Genomic DNA, 13,589 nt, shown 5'->3' with positions numbered 1-13,589 from the left:
CTGAGATACCAGCCCATTGGGGCGTGGTCTCTCTCCCTTTAAAAAAGCGGCCACTTCCCTCTCCTTCTCTCTTAACTTCCTGCTCTGCCGGCGACTAGACTCCCTTCCTTGTTGCGCAGAGGGCTGACGGTGATCTGTAAGTTTTTCCCCTTTAAATTAATACTACCCTATTAATCATAATTCCAAACTGCTGTGGCATTGTTTGTGACTTACGCCTTCAGACTGAGGAAAAACTTGTGGTCCAGCTTTTCTTGCCCCCACAGAGACATGCCTGATTCAGGACCTCCTGCCCTGTTGTTGTCTCCACTCTACACTGAAGGGTGACATTCTGTACTGCAAGACACTGAGCTTCTTCCAAACATTTCATAGGCAGCTCAAGAGACCCTGCTGAGATGACCTGACTACAATGACTACAATTTGCTGCACTTTGAATCCTGTTTGCTTTGGGGCTGAGATGCTGACTGAATGTTTGACTATTTTAGTCTGTGGGACACAGAACTCATTTTGATAAAAATATTGGACATGAGCACTAAGACCTAAGCTTTCCCCTCAGGGAAAGAATGACTCAAAATAAGAAATGACTGAAACCCCACTTCAGATAAGAAACGGGGCAGCCTAAGAGTTTAACAGCTGCTCAGAGATTGGAACTGGCATTTGATAAGAGCAATGTCATTGTACTTTTACCAATCAGAAAAGTGTTTCTTGTCCTTTGATTAAAGTAGATTTAAGAAAATTGTGGTATGTCTAATTGTTGATTCATTTTTAATTCCCATTCCAGAATTATGGTATTGACCTGATATTTGTAACTGCATATAAGATGTTGAGAAAAGTTTGACATACCCTGTAAATGTTGGGATTTAATGCATATGTTAAGAATTTTAGATTTTGATACAATGTAAAAAATTTAAGTGGTGCTCTAATTTAGCTGAAAAAACATTTTCAACTCAGGCGATTCTCCTCTCCTTTAAAGAGGAGACTATAACCTTTAGGAGCATGATTATTCTTAAGGCATTATAATTTATCCTGACAAGAAAGTATGGCTCCAAGACACAGAGCCAATAGGTATCTCTCTCCCCTAATCTTTTTCCTTCACAAAGATCAGCAGTTATGACAGGTTTGGAGTTTCTCCCTCCTGAGAAATCTACGATAGGAGGTTGCATAAAATAAAATGTGCCTGACTTCCAACAACATGTAATTTTGGATAAAGGGAGAAGTCTTTGCCCAAGTCATATGTTGTCATATGTCCTGTTGCAGCAGCACAGGTTTATGATAAAATTATTAAGAGAGAGTGAATTGTGGGGCAATATTATACAGGCCGCATATTTCTGCATTGTATGGCAGCGAGGCTCTCAAGCAATAGTTCCCACCTGAGGTGGTCACCTAGCACTTACAGACAAACTGTTGCCTGGATCAAGATATGCTAATGTTATTTTGCTCTGTTCTTTGTAATTATGGATATCTCCTGGGAAGAGTTGTTAATCCAAGCTAGTAACAGAGCAGCCATAGTTGCAGAGGTGACTTTAGTCCTGCTACCCCTGAAACAGAATGCTAATGAACTTTCCCCTCAGTTTACCTTTGGATATAAAAGCTGTTTTGAGAATAAACATGGGTGATCTTCAGGATTTGAATGTACCCTGAGACTCCCTTCCCATATTGCTCTGTGAACTGTGTCTCAATTATTCCCACGTCTCCCTGCCAGTCCAGAAAGATAAATTATGTTGTGGTTGGACCCTGACAATACTTGTTCTCTACAATTGCAACCATAAAAGCCTAACTACACAACACAAAAGTAAGATACTAAATAAACAATGCTTAAACCACCAGTTTGTTGACAGACTGTGAAACAGCTGGAGGCTACAGTGTGTGTTAGGAATATTTTTCCTAACGTGAGCTCTTTGCCAACACAAAATCCCAATCAAACCAAATCAACATAAGCCAAATTAAGAAATATCCAGGTTTAATGGGAGTCTGTGCTCTTGGGTGGCCTAGAAAGGGAACCAGGAGGCTGCAAACATGACCACCAGGAGGAAGGAAATAAAAAGCATGTGTTCCTCTTTTGGGAGTTCATTTAAATACTCTGTGGGAGTGGTCCTGACCCCCCCCCCCAGGAAGGGGTCAGGTCCGGACATCCTGGGATTTGGAGTCCAGACCAATACAACTCTCAGGCCTGGGACAGATGTGAGGGGCTGGTGTCTAAGCTCCCAACTTAACATTCCAGACCCTTTGGATATAGGGATGACAGAAAATTGAAATGATAATTAACAATTTGAGCTCTCTAGGAAAAAGGGGTGTTGACTCAAGTCTGGCTACTTCCTGCAGGTATAGGGTGATGTGTGGAAAGGGAGAGCTATGTGTTGGTGGGCCCATGCTCAGCCAAAGGTGTGGCTGGAAAAGCATCCAATGTATTGTCATCCTGGAGATGTCAGGCATCTGTTACTTGGGGGAGGTGAGAAGGCAGGTGTCTAAAAAAAATCACCAAAAATGAGTGTGCCAGAATGAAGAGCAAGTAGGCCCTTCATTGTGACATCCTGTAAAACTGGACAGTGGAAGGTCCTGTCTGCTGGACAGGCCAAGTGTCCTGAGTGGGTGCCTACTTGAGCCTGGAGAGATGGTACCAGCATGGGTGTCCCAAGAGCTTGGCAGCTAATGGGGTGGTGAGGATCATCGTGTGAGTTCCTGTCCATTGAGGTTCAAGAGACCTAGGAGTTAACTGTTTGAGGAGTACTCTGTCCCCTGGGGAGATCAGGGCAGGCTTAGGGGCATTAGGGTTCACTGATGTGGGGGCAGGGAGACAGCTGTCAGTGCGTGAATGGAGAAGGGACCTTAAAAGGGAGAGGTAGGGTAGGTACCACACCAGTGGAGAAGTTTGGTTAAGGAGAAAGGGCCTGCCATAAAGCAGCTAAAAAGGGCTCAGGCCCATAGGGGAATGTGGGTGGCCCTGAGGCGAGTAAGGGCAATGGGGAGAAGGGAGGGCCAAGATAATCTGAGTTCAATGGAAAGCTTGGTTAGCTGTTGTTTAATTGTTTTTCTGGTTGGTTTGTGAGACACCAAACTGAGGAATGATGTGGTCCAGGAGTACCTGAGCCACCACATCTGCTGTTTCCCTGGAGACTGAAAAAGCTTCTATCCATCCTGTAAAAGTGTCCATAATTGTTAAGAGATAGCGAAGTTTTTAATGAGTATGAGTGAAATTAATCTGTCAATCTTTGTCCACAAAACTGGTGTGGAGACTGACATATGTGGAAAGCCCCTTGTGGGTTGGCCTGGGCACCCATCTGGCAGGAGGAATAAACCTGTAAAATATGATCTCGGAGATGAATGGGCTCAAAAAGCAGCTCCAATAAGTGGAACAAAGCTTTGGGGAAGTGGTTAAGGATATCTCGACCCAGTAAAGGTGCTGGGCAAGCAGGTATCACTAAGAAATAATGAGAGAAAAAAAATGTCTTGCAAGAATGCAGGGTGGTGGCAAAGTTTTAAGTGGGGAGGAATGGGTTATGGGATAAACCAAGTCTGGGCAGTGTCAATCTTCTGCAAAGGCTGAGAAATTCGAGTACTGGCACAGTTTTACTTCCCTATGGTGAGGGCTGGACCTCTGTGGTATGTCATAGAGGACAAGCCCGTATGGGGGCACTGTGATATCTAATGTCCAGGTTACTGGCAGATAGAGCATAACCTCAGAGAAGGCATAGTGTAATATCGTGCCATGTGACTATTGAGGCCACACTTGAAATAGTTTGCCTGTGAGGTTAACTTAGGCTGGGTTCTATTAGCATAGAGCCTTGTGGTTGGCTTCCCTTGTTCCCATTCCTGTGACCTTAGGGCAGCTGCTAAGGCCTAGGCCTGTAGATTGTTGTCTGTCGGAAGACTCAGCTGATTCCTCTCGGGCATTAAAAACTTTAAAGGCCATTTTCACCAATTCCCATATAGGAGTTTGGGGACCCTCCTCAACCTCTCTTAACTCTTTCCTAATATCTGGTACTGACTGAGGAAAAAATGGGTAAGCAAAAGGATTAGTAGAAAGGGAATCTAGCGTCTTTTCTATCTGAGAGAGATCTGGAAGCGAAAAGGGAACAAGGGTAGGAATGAGAGAGGCTAGCCTAGTGTGCAGAGGGGTTCCAAGGGTAGAGAGATGAGGTAGGAGGGGGAGAAGAAGGTGGAAGTTGATCTTGAACCAAGGGATGGTATTGGGTAGTGTGGGCTTCAGGGAATGGGTGAGCGGCCAGTGCCTCTAGCAGCATGGTGCAGCAAGGCTCTGTCTACTAAGGGAAGGATGGGAGTGCAGAGCCCCAAAACCATGGACATATGTAAGCTGTGCCCATTTGTCTTTATGGTGGCAAAAATTTTCTAGTTTTCCAGGGGATGGTAAGCCCAAGACTTAGTACATAGGGAAATTAGCCATTTGAGACAGATTGATTTAGAACAGGCCCAATTGGAAAAGATTTTGTAAGATGGATCTCAGGGGCAACAGTGGACCTGGCTTTGAACTGCAAGTGCCCATTTTAAAGTCTATGCCCAACCACGTGACCTAAGTCCACATTAGTGCATCTACCAAAATGGCTCTTATGTCCAAATGGGGCCATGGAAATTGAATGCTTGGCATCCCAAAACAAACAAATCTCCACCTTAGCCAAAGCCGGCCTGCCAGTCTGGCCACTGCTGGGAATCAGACCCCTGGCACAAGCTCATGGCTTAAACAGGAATCAGAAAAATGACAAAAATATGTACCAAAACCCTATAGATAAAGAAAAGGGACTCCCCAAGATGCAGCCGCTGTAGCCCAGAAGCCAGTTTAAGCATGGCATGGAGAACTCAGATTGTAGAGTAGGGGACTTTCAACACGTGACCTAGGGCTGCATGGAAAGATCCACCCGATCTTGGTGGGACCTCCAAGATGTTAGGAATATTTTTCCTAATTTGAGCTCTCTGCCAACACAAAATCCCAATCAAGCCAAATCAACATAAGCCAAATTAAGAAATAACCAGGTTTAATGGGAGTTCTGCACTCTCGGGTGGCCCCAAGGGGGAATTGGGAGGCTGCAAACATGACCACCAGGAAGGAGAAGAGACCACATATTCCTTTTTTGGGAGTTCATTTAAATACTCTGTGGGAATGGCATCCTGGGATTTGGAGTCCAGACCAATACAAGTCTCAGGCCTACATATCACTACTTTCCCATGAATTCATATAGTATCTAGTCCATCACAAATTAAAGCACCAACTAGCAGAGAAGGCAGACTCCATTGTCTGTGTATAAAGATTTCACAAGTTCTTGGCTCACCTCTAAATCGTAAACCATGGTCTCAAACAGTTCTCTAGCATCTCAGCAGCTTTAAGTATAAATAACTGAATAAGGCTTTACTATTCTGTTGGCCATAGGGACAAGAGTTTAAAGCTTGAAATGAAAGCATTTTCATGGAGACAGAGTACAGTCTGTACATTAATATCTCATATCCAATAACATTCATATGCCATGTAAAGGAACTGAAACATATCTATAACCAAGGAAAAAATACAAGGGATGGAAATACTTCAGTGATCAAAAGCATTTGTTGCTCTTGCAGAGTAACAGAGTTCTCTTCATATGGGGCAGCTCACAACTGAAGCTCCAGAGGATCCAATGTTCTCTTTGGCATCTTCATCTACTGGCATGCAAATGCACACAAACAAATAACAATTAATAATAATTAATAATAATAAATATTTTAAAATAAAACTATATATATTGAATATTGAATATATATATTGAATAATTCAGCTACAATAGAACAAAGTTGTACCTTTGTTTTTGCACACTTTCTATGAAAATGCATATTTTCATGTTTAGTTATAATGTAATCCTCATTACATTTCTTGAGTTTATAATGTCTCAATATACTTAAATCTATATTTTAAAACTATTTTTCCTTTCACTAATTCAGTAAATGTTTATTTTTTTATTAAAATAGTGATCATTATTGTTCTACAAAGTTATTAGGTACTTTATATAAACTAAGTTAATTGCTACATTTGAATAATCTAGAAATCTTTGATTTTCTAATGATTGAAAGACTACTAAATACACTTAAAATATAAGAAAACGTATTGTTAGAAATTGAAACCATATATATATAACATCAATTTCACAAAAATATTGATATCTATTTATGCATATATGTACTTACCCTTACTCCATTTATGTATCATTGATTATATATTTTACATGTCTTTTGTATTTATAATTACTAACATATAAAATAATTTTAACACATCATAAGTACATTTTGTTTTACTAGATTTAATTTTCTCCTTTATATATTTTTTTGCAGATTTTTATACTGTGTTGTGCATACTATTATAATGTTTTCACTGAACATGTACGATCTTTAATATCTGTATTTAACTTCAGAAATGTTCAAAACAGCACCACTGCCTTTTCCTTAAACACTATTATGACCTTAGAAATGTAAATCCACTATCTACTTATTCATGCCAATCTTATACATTTATTTAATTGGCAATATCTTTGTTTTTCAGATTTATAGTTCTTGTCTACTGTGTCAATTTTAATTTTGAAGTGTCTATATACAAATTCTTTCAACAAGTCTTTCTCTCTGGACATTTGATTTAATATACATTTTAAGAAGTATAGTAATAAGAGTTGGAGATAAGGTTCTGCAATTAAGAGCTCTTGCTGATCTTGATGAGAACCAAGGTTTGGTTTTCAGCATCCTCTTGTTGGTTTACACCCATCCTCAACTCCAGTTTCTGGAGATCTGACATCCTCTTTTTATGTCCTTGGGTACCACACACACACTGTGCAGGCAAACACTCAAATACATGAAATAAAAGTCTTTTAAACAAATCCTAGTAATAAGAGCACCTATTTGGTTTTCCCTCTGAATATATAAGAAATAAAAAATTTTGTGTGAATTTTGCAACCTGTTTGTTATGAGAGTCTGGAGAAGCAGAAAAATTGGACCTAAAGGATATGTGAGGCAGATATGCCCTTTGATCTCTGAATTCTGTTTATTCATTACAGGGACAAGGCAAGGAAGGCAAACTTTCTCATTTTCTCTTTTCTTTTCTTACTTTTTATGTCTACTTTCTTTGAATACATAACCTTTGAGTATCATAGATTGAGGAAGAGATCTGGATATCAAATTTCTGGTCTCTTTATTGTTATTGTTAATAAATCCACTTAGTAACCATGATGGGTGTAGCTCCATAAAGCCTTGACAAGATATTTGGTTTCATTAAAATCTTCCTTAATAGCTCCAAATCTTTCTTTAAAATTTCAAAAAAAAATGTTTATTAATTGAGTTGCTCTGACCCCTGTCATTCCCAGGTGTTTCTCCAAAATGATCCTCCTGGAACAACTACTTAATGCTCTTCTTAAAATAAATGGAAATTCCTAATGTCTTTTCACATCTGGCTGCCATTTAAACACACCTGCACACAAATCCGTCTGGACATATACACACAAACACAAGAAGAATCTTTTCTTTCTTTGGTGAAACAATTTTATGCCTTTAAATTTTCTGTAAACAAAATTTTCATAATTCTTTTTTTAAGTCTCTTACTCCAAATTCACCACAATCTATTAATTTCTTAAAACTAGGGGTTGTAAAACATAGATCATTCAAAACTGACTAAAACTTTTACCTAGTATATCTATTTTATCATTGAGGAAATGCAACATAGCATAATAAAAGTTTATTGTGACATTTTAATTGTTCAATGTACTTAGATGTGAACACAATGCTGTACAACAGATTTCTCCAAATTTTTGTCTTGTTTATCAATGGATGGATGGGTGTGGATTTCTTGTATTTATTTTGACTGTTCATTTTGTGAAATGCTTGTAATACTTAAGTAAAACCTATCAGTGATGGAATTGGTGACTGACATAATTGAAAAAAACATTGAAATTTTCCAATATAATAATCCACTAAAGATAAATTTTACTATGAATCATTATTAAACTAGGAACTTGAAATACTGCTGTTCATGCATATATAATATAAAATTGGTTAGATTTTATATCAGAATTTATTGAAGTTCATTTTGTTTCATCCATATATAACCAAATATATATTATAGTATACAGTATATATCTTTATATTTCAAAAATTAATATATATTATTTTATATTGTTTATTAATATTTTTAGATGTTCTGTTAATCTTTATTTTAGCATGCAAAATGATGGGTTCTACATTGATAGCATTTACATTGTCGCCTTTACTGCCTTCCTTTTTCCTCCCTACCTTACTTTGCTGGCTCTCTTCATCTAAATAATCCCTCCTTCTACTTTCATGTTAACTGAATTCCATTCTGCTGTATTATTATCTTCCCTTTTGTTCTCTTTTTGTCTTGTCATAACCATCTTTTTGCTTTCATATCTAATATAGCAACTACTATGTATCTTTTTTTCTTTATTTCTAATCTTGATCTTTTAGTTTTTATATTTATATGAGATTTGGAGCATAGGGATATTCCTCAATGCTAGAGCAACTAACTGAGGCACTAACTGGGTTCAATCCTAAATACTACAAAAATGGTGAGTAGAGAGATGGCTTGATGGTTAAGAGCTTGCACACAAACAGATTTTAGTTCTTGCCACCTATGTTAGGTGCCTCATAACCAGCAGTAACTACATGTTCACAGAATCTGACACATTTTTCTGGACTGTAGGAATACCTGCAGTCACACATTCACATATCTCATTATACACATCTGCATATGTATAATTAAAAATAAAGAACTGGGCATAGTGTCATGCACCTTTAATTCTATAATATACTGCTTATTCCTTCCTAAAGATGTTTCCTATTCTGTTTAATAAATAAATAAAGAAGCCTTTTGTTAGAGACAGAAAGAGTAGTAGATATACATATAGTCATGTGACAAACAGACACACACAGATTGCAGTCACAGGGAGAAATTTACAAGACAGCCTTCACACAGTTAAATAATCTGACTCATTCAATGGTCAGACAGAGGACAGAAGACACAGGAATCATAAAGTAGAGAATTCAAATTGTAGTTCTTTCATATTCAATGACTATAAGGAAAGTGCTTTTTCCCCCTTTAATGTGATAGCAATGTGTTGTTGGTGACACAGAGAAAATTACTGATGTATTTAAATCACCCAACTGGTATATATATGCATGCTTTCTCCAAGATGATCACTTAAATACTAATATAAGCACCACTATAAATGTAGTTTACAAATATACTTGGAATCTTAATTTACTTGACATTAAGTCATGGTGATTTTTGAGCGCAAATAATTTAGTCACATAAGTCCTTTAAAATAAGATCCTTCTCCAGAAAATCCAACAAAGGGCATTCTGATTGTGGGGTTTCATAACCAACAAGATACAGCTACAGTTTCTTTTGTTCCTTCTCCTCTCCAATTTACCTAGAAGGAAAATATATGTGTTGTAAGCTGCTATCTTGAAGACAATAAAAAATAAAACACATATAGTTTCTCCATTCCAGGAGAGCCAGAGCGTGCAGGATAAAAAGAGCCACATTCTTATATTCATGAGGAAATTAATTGTATTTATTAGCGAATATAAAAATGAGCAATCTTAAAACCTCCCATTTTATATATAGCGCCCCCACAGGATATTTGGATATGAACCCTACTAGAGAATCCAACCAAACCATTCATAGATTTCTTACAAAATAAAAAGGAAAACAATAAATTAGGTATTTTATATCATAAAATTTGTAAGATTGAGTTTTGTTGAAATAAAATATGATTACAATGTATAGGCAGAAGTTTTCTGTCTTAGAGCTGTTCAGTCCCAAACTTCCAGCAGCAGCTTTCCAAATTACCACACAAAGGCTTAATACTACTTATAAATGCTTGACTAATAACATGCTTATTATTAACTAGCTCTTACTGTATATCTCTCTTTTTCTGACCACCTGAGTCTTTAATTTGCTAAGGAATATGGAGAAGTTTTTTTGCCACAACTCTATGGCATTTTAACGTCCTTGCCAGGAAACAAGCTGCAACAATGTGTAAACAACACTGAAAAGCTCCTATGGCATTTCAAGTTCCTTGCCAGGAAGCAAGCTGCAACATTGTGTCCATAGCTCTATAGCCTGGACCACCTGCTTGAAAGAGTCAGAGTTTTCCCTGGAAGGAAAGCCCAGAAAGCCTGCATTTCAAAACAGAGGCTTTTTTCCTGCCCCGGCTGAAAACTGAAATGTTTTTACTCTAGTCTTTCCCAAGCTTTCTCAGGCTTTCTGTGGATGCAGTTATCCACATGGGCATCATTTTGTAACAAAAATGGACTATGGATATTTTCCTTTTTTTAAAAAAAAGAGGGGGAAATGGTGCTGGAGAATTGTCTGTATTCTGTCAATCATGTTTTAAATAAATGCTCATTGGCCAGGCAGGAAATATAGGCAGGAAAACCAGACAGGAAGTAGAAATGATACAAGGAGAACAAGAGAACTCTGGGAAGGAGGAAGTTGATTCCTCCCACTCCTGCCCAGCTGACTGAAGCAGCAGGATGTGATCTGCCCCACTGAAAAAGGTACTGAACCACATGGCTAACATAAATCAGAAAAATGGGTTAATCAAGATGTGAGAGTTAGCAAGTGAGAGGCTAGAGCTAAAGGGCCAATCAGCTTATAATTTATGGAGACCTTTGTGTGATTTTCTTTGGGGCTAAACAGTTGTGGGGTACTGGGCGGGACAAAAACCAAACAAGTGAGCAAGGTGCTCATGTTACACTTGTTTATTACTTTAATGTTTCCTACATTTCATCCAATAAATTCCTGAATGGAGGATAATTAATATATTCTGCTTTCTTATTAAAACAGTGATACATTTTAAAATAAAATATGCTTGGGACATCTGTTATACTTTGCTGTGGGAACTCCTTTAGCCAATGACTTTTGAGATGCTGAACACTTTGTGGGTAGCTTGGGTACTATAGAAACAGATATAGAAACATGCACACTCTCTCTTGGCTGCTGGATTTGAATCTTATTCCTTGCTCATTCAGAGGACTGTTGACTTCTGAGTCTAAGCCTAAATAAAGAAACCTTATACTCCACTCGGAGCTACTGTGGGAGTAACTTTATTGAAATCCTCTATATCTGGCACCCAACATAGGGTTCAAGTCCTTGCCTACTGAGACTGGTCCAGAAGGTTCATGTTCATTTTTTCCCTACCCCTCAGCCTGGGCCACCTCTGCACTCATTTCCCCTTATAGTTATATTTGCCTCTTATAGTTTTTGATTTGAAAAATTGTTTCTTTGCTATATCTTTACAAGAAAAGGACAGAGAAAATTTGCCTTCACATTGCCTACTTATAATAAGTCTCAGTTTACTAGGAGATATCAGTGGACTATCCTCCCACAGAGCATTCTCAATAGCCCCATTCTTATTTAGTAAGTAGACAAGCAGTTTACTAAAATTTACAAATTTCTTTCATGGTGCGAGAGAATTGTCTGTATTCTGTCAATCATGTTATAAATAAATGCTGATTGGCCAGGCAGGAAGTATAGGCAGGAAAACCATACAGGAAGTAGAAATGATGTAATGAGAACAAGAGAATTCTGGGAAGGAGGAAGTTGATTCCTCCCACTCCTGCCCAGAGCACCGAAGCAGCAGGATGTGATCTGCCTCACTGAAAAAAGGTACTGAGCCATATGGCTAACATAGATCAGAAAAATGGGTTAATCAAGATGTGAGAGTTAGCCAGCGAGAGGCTAGAGCTAAAGGGCGAATCAGCTTTATAACTTATAGAGATCTATGTGTGATTTTCTTTGGGGCTAAACAGTTGTGGGGTACTGGGTGGGACAGAAACCCAAACAATAACAAGAAGGGCCTGGACCCTTCATGTTACAATTAAACTTTAATCCCAGGTTTCCAAGTCAGAGCCCTGTAAGTTCAGCCTGTTCCTGACCTAATGGGGTCAGAGTGCAGTCCTTTTCCAGGGAGCCATCCACATGGTACTGGGAATGACGGATGAGGAATATATGCCTTGTAGCCTTTGCTTTATAGTGGTCCAGCCTGGATGCCAGCTCTTCTCCAGATTTCACGTTCCTCTTCTTCAGGTTAATGAGAGACAGTGGCTCTTGCCTGTTGCAGTTGGAATCCCAGACACTGGGCCAGATGCGAGGCTCCTGTCCAGGTCCGAGGCTTGGTTGCACACTTGTCTGCAACCCCGCTGCTGTGTGGCTTGCCCACCACTACCATGGAGAAGAGGACAGTGGCCGACCCACCTGCCAGACTGCAGGCCACTAGCTGAAGCACCTGCCGGAAAGCCATACCTCAAACCACTTGGCCGAACGGCAGTACACGAGGGACACACTTCCGCATGTCCCTCTCAGGTTTTGTGTGGAGTCAGTTTACCACATTGGGCACCACTCTGTAGTATGGAGCACGGACTGTGTCCCACGGTCCAGCTAGCTTATACCTGAAATAACCACACAGAAACTGTATTCATTCAAATACTGCCTGGCCTATTATCTCCAGCCCCTTATTGACTAACTCTCGCGTACTAGTTTAACCCATCTCCATTAATGTGCATTACCACTTGACTGTGGCTTACAGCATGCGTCTAACCAGTGTCCATCTCAGGCAGGAGAACCATGGCATCTGCCTGTCTGTCCTTCTTCCCAGCATTCCGGTCTGTCTACTCTGCCTACTTAATTGCTGCCCTATTAAAGGCCAAGGCAGTTTCTTTATTCAACCAATGAAAGCAACACATAGACAGAAAAACCTCCTATAACAGGATTTCAAGGCAATTACCTAGTTTGACAGCAGATGGAGAAGGAGGAAAACCCACCAGGAGAGAAGAAAGGAAAACCTAGCCAACAAGGTGGTCATTCCAGGAGCATATAGTTCTGGGCTTTGCTGGTTCCCCCAAAGCCACAGGCCTTTTTCTGCATTCATACCCCAAATATTGGGTGCCAGATGTAACATGAATTCTATTTATGACTTTAATTATAAAAAACTGGAGTCAGATATTAAAGAGTGAAAGCTGAGACCTAAGAGAAGTAGTGCAGCCAGCCACTAGAGAGATCTTTTACCTCTAGCAAATTTTCAGAAGGAGTAGGTGATCCTATCTCTACAAATCCTCAGACTGCATCTGTTCTTGTATCCTCCCACTTTATATTCCTTTCTCACCTAGCCATATCATTCCCTGCCTGCACCTCCCTAGTACTGGGATTAAAGGCCTGTGACTCCCAAGTACTGCAATTAAAGATATGAGCTGCCACCATTCAGCTCTGTTACTCTTTTAGACTAATTCAATCTAGTGTAGTCCATGGTGGCCTTGAACTAACATAGATCTGTCTGCACTATCTGGTAGCACTAATTCCTAGTGCTGGAATTAAAGGGGTGTGCCACCACTGCCTGGCTTCTATGACTAACTAGTGACTTAGCTCTGCACTCTGATCATCAAGTACACTTTATTTGTTAGATTATAAACAAATTATCACTACACCCTTCTCCTTCTGAAACATTCTTAGTTTGGTTGTCCCACCAATGCTTCCTGCCTGGCTACTGGGCAGTCAGCATTTTATTAAGCCAAACTGAAGGAAAAATCTTTACACTGTATAAGAGGATTTTTCC

The 13,589-nt window shown here is 39.3% G+C and overlaps 1 pseudogene; it reads right to left on the bottom strand.

The window, feature by feature from the left end:
- Positions 1-3,191: 3,191 nt before the first annotated feature.
- LOC101985960 lies at positions 3,192-12,281 on the bottom strand (annotated as a pseudogene).
- Positions 12,282-13,589: the final 1,308 nt, after the last annotated feature.

Source organism: Microtus ochrogaster, unplaced genomic scaffold, assembly GCF_000317375.1.
Source record: "Microtus ochrogaster isolate Prairie Vole_2 unplaced genomic scaffold, MicOch1.0 UNK36, whole genome shotgun sequence".
In the NCBI taxonomy this organism is placed as follows: Eukaryota; Metazoa; Chordata; class Mammalia; order Rodentia; family Cricetidae; genus Microtus; species Microtus ochrogaster.
This window is presented reverse-complemented; position numbering and strand designations above follow the sequence as displayed.